The sequence below is a fragment of the Cervus elaphus genome, chromosome 1 (genome assembly GCF_910594005.1).
Source record: "Cervus elaphus chromosome 1, mCerEla1.1, whole genome shotgun sequence".
Classification (NCBI taxonomy): Eukaryota; Metazoa; Chordata; class Mammalia; order Artiodactyla; family Cervidae; genus Cervus; species Cervus elaphus.
The window spans coordinates 73,969,702-73,973,638 of NC_057815.1; positions in this window are offsets into that span (position 1 = coordinate 73,969,702).

The window sequence follows — 3,937 nt, forward strand, 5'->3', positions numbered from 1 at the left end:
AATGAACTGATCTGAATGAGCCATACCATGTAGGGCCACCCAAGACAGATGGGTCATGTTGGAGAGTTCTAACAAAATGTGGTCCACTGGAGAAGGAAATGGCAAACCACTTCAGTATTCTTACCTTAAGAACCCTATGAACAGTATGAAAAGGCAAAAAGAGATGACACTGAAAGATGAACTCCCCAGGTAGGTAGGTGCCCAATATGCTACTGGAGAACAGTGGAAAAATGGCTCCAGGAATAATGAATAGATGGAGCCAAAGCAAAAACAACACCCAGTTGTGGATGTGACTTGTAATGGGATAAAGTCCGATGCTATAAAGAACAATATTGTATAGGAACCTGGAATGTTAGATCCATGAATCAAGGTAAATTGAAAGTGATCAAACAGGAGATGGCAAGAATCAATATTCATATTTTAGGAATGATTGAACTAAAATGGACTGGAATGGGTGAATTTAACTCAGATGACCATTATATCTACTACTGTGGGCAAGAATCCCTTAGAAGAAATGGAGTAGCCCTCATGGTCAATAAGAGTCCGAAATGCAGTACTTGGATGCAATCTCAAAAATGACAGAATGACTTCTGTTCATTTCCAAGGCAAACCATTCAATGTCACAATAATCCAAGTCTATACCCCAACCAGTAATGCTGAAGAAGCCAACAGTGAACAGTTCTATGAAGACCTACAAGACCTTCTAGAACTAACACCCAAAAAAGATGTCCTTTTCATTATAGTGTACTGGAATGCAAAAGTAGGAAGTCAAGAGATACCTGGAGTAACAGGCAAATTTGGCCATGGAGTACAAAATAAAGCAGGGCAAAGAAAACAGAGTTTTGCAAAGAGAACACACTGGCCATAGCAAACACCCTCTTCCAACAATAAAAGAGGAGACTCTACATATGGACATCACCAGATGGTCAATACCAAAATAAGATTGATTATATTCTTTGAAGCCAAAGATGGAGAAGCTCAATACAGTCAGCAAAAACAAGACTGGGAGCTGACAGTGGCTCCAATCCTGAACTCCTTATTGCCAAATTCAGACTGAAATTGAAGAAAGTAGGGAAAACCACTAGACCATTCAGGTATGACCTAAATCAAATCCCTTATGATTACACAGAAGAAGTGATAAAATAGATTCAAATGATTAGATCTGATAGATGGACTGCCTGCAGAACTATGGATAGAGGTTCATGACACTGTACAGGAGGTGGTGATCAAGACCATCCCCAAGAAAAAGAAATGCAAAAAGGCAAAATGGTTGTCTGAGGAGGCCTTACAAATAGCTGTGAAAAGAAGAGAAGTGAAAGGCAAAGGAGAAAAGAAAAGATATACCCTACTGAATGCAGAGTCCCAAAGAATAGCAAGGAGAGATAAGAAAAGTCTTCCTCAGTAGTCAATGCAAAGAAATAGTGGAAAACAATAGAATGGGAAAGACTAGAGATCTCTTCAAGAAAATTTGAGATACCAAGGGAACATTTCATGTAAAGATGGGCACTATAAAGTAGAGAAATACATGGACATAATAGAAGCAGAAGATATTAAGAAGAGGTGGTAAGAATACACAGAAGAACTATACAAAAAAGATCTTCATAACCCAGATAACCACGATGGTGAGATCACTCACCTAAAGTCAGACATCCTGGAATACAAAATCAAATGGGCTTTAGGAAGCATTACTATGAACAAAGCTAGTAGAGGTGATTTAATTCCAATTGAGCTGTTTCAAATCCTAGAAGATGATGCTGTGAAAGTGCTGCACTCAATGTGCCCATAAATTGGGAAAACTCAGCAGTGGCCACTGCTGCTGCTGCTAAGTCACTTCAGTTGTGTCCGACTCTGTGTGACCCCAGGGACGGCAGCCCACCAGGCTCCCCTGTCCCTGGCATTCTCCAGGCAAGAACACTGGACTGGGTTTCCATTTTCTTCTCCAGTGCATGAAAGTGAAAAGTAAAAGTGAAGTCTCTCAGTTGTGTCTGACTTTTAGCGACCCCATTGACTGCAGCCTACCAGGCTCCTCTGTCCATGGGATTTTCCAGGCAAGAGTACTGGAGTAGGTTGCCATTGCAGCGGCCACAGGACTGGAAAAGGTCAGTTTTCATTCCAATCCCAAAGAAAGGCAAGGCCAAAGAATGTTCAAACTACCACACAATTACACTCATCTCACATGCTAGCAAAGTAATACTCAAAATTCTCCAAGCCTGACTTCAACACTACATGAACCGTTAACTTCCAGAAGTTCAAGCTGGTTTTAGAAAAGGCAGAGGAACCAGAAATCAAATTGCCAACATCCGTTGGATCATTGAAAAAGCAAGAGAGTTACAGAAAAACATCTACTTCTGCATTATTGACTACAACAAAACCTATGACTGTGTGGGTCACAACAAACTATGGAAATTTTTTAAAGAGGTGGGAATAGCAGACCACCTGACCTGCCTCTTGAGAAATCTGTATGCAGGTCAAGAAGCAACAGATAGAAATGGACATGGAACAACAGAGTGGTTCCAAATTGGGAAAGGAGTACGTCAAGACTGTATATTGTCATCCTGCTTATTTAACCTATATGCAGAATACATCATGGGTAATGCTGAGCTGGATGAAGCACAAGCTGGAATCAGGATTGCCAGGGAAAATATCAGTAACCTCAAATGTGCAGATGACACCACCCTAATGGCAGAAAGTAAAGAGGAACTAAAGAGCCTCTTGATGAAAGTGAAAGAGGAGAGTGAAAAAGTTGGCTTAAAACTCAATATTCAGAAAACTAAGATCATGGCATCTGGTCCCATCACTTCATGGCAAATAGATGGGGAAACAATGGAAACAGTGACAGACTTTATTTTCTTGGGCTCCAAAATCACTGCAGATAGTGACTGCAGCCATGAAATTAAAAGACATTTGCTCCTTGGAAGAAAAACTATGACTAAGCTAGACAGCAAACTAAAAAGCAGAGATATAACTTTGCTAACAACCGTCCATCTAGTCCAAGCTATGGTTTTTCCAGTAGTAGTGTATAGTTGAGTGCTTTGGACCATAAAGAAACCTGAGTGCTGAAGAACTGATGTATTTGAACTGTGGTGTTGGAGAAGACTCTTGAGAGATCCTTGGACTGCAAGGAGATCGAACCAGTCCATCCTAAAGGAAATCAGTCCTGAATATTCATTGAAGGGACTGCTACTGAAGCTGAAGCTCTAATACTTTGGCCACCTGATGCAAAGAACTGACTCATTGGAAAAGATCCTGATGCTGGGAAAGATTGAGGCGGGAGGAGAAGGGGATGACAGAGGATGAGATGGTTGGATGGCATCACTGACTCGATGGACATGAATTTGAGTAAGCTCTGGGAGTTGTTGCTGGATGAGGAAGACTGGCATGCTGCAGTCTGTGTGGTCTCAAAGAATGGATATGACTGAGTGACTGAACTGAGTGCACCAGGTATTACGCTAAACACTTGCATACATTAGTGTATTTAATCCTTGAAATGATATTGGAAAATAGATAGGCTCATCCCATTTTCACAAGTGAGAAAACAAGAAAACTGAACCTCAGAAAGGGAAGTGACAGAATTTTAAACATGGTCTTCCTGAACTCAAAGTTCATGTTTTTAACCAATGTTTATGACCTTCTAGCAATAATTTTAAAAGACACTTAAAGCTAAAAATTAAAATATGCTTGCTCCTTTAATGAAAAGCTATGACAAACCTCAATACCATATTAAAAATCAGAGACATTACTTTGCCAACAAAGGTCCATATAGTCAAAGCTATGGTTTTTCCTATAGTCATGTATAGATGTGAGAGTTGTACCATAAAGAATACTGAGCGTCAAAGAATGGATGCTTTTGAACTGTGGTGTTGGAGAAGACTCTTGAAAGTCCCTTGGACTGCAAGGAGAGCAAACCAGTCAATCCTAAAGGAAATCAGTCCTGAAT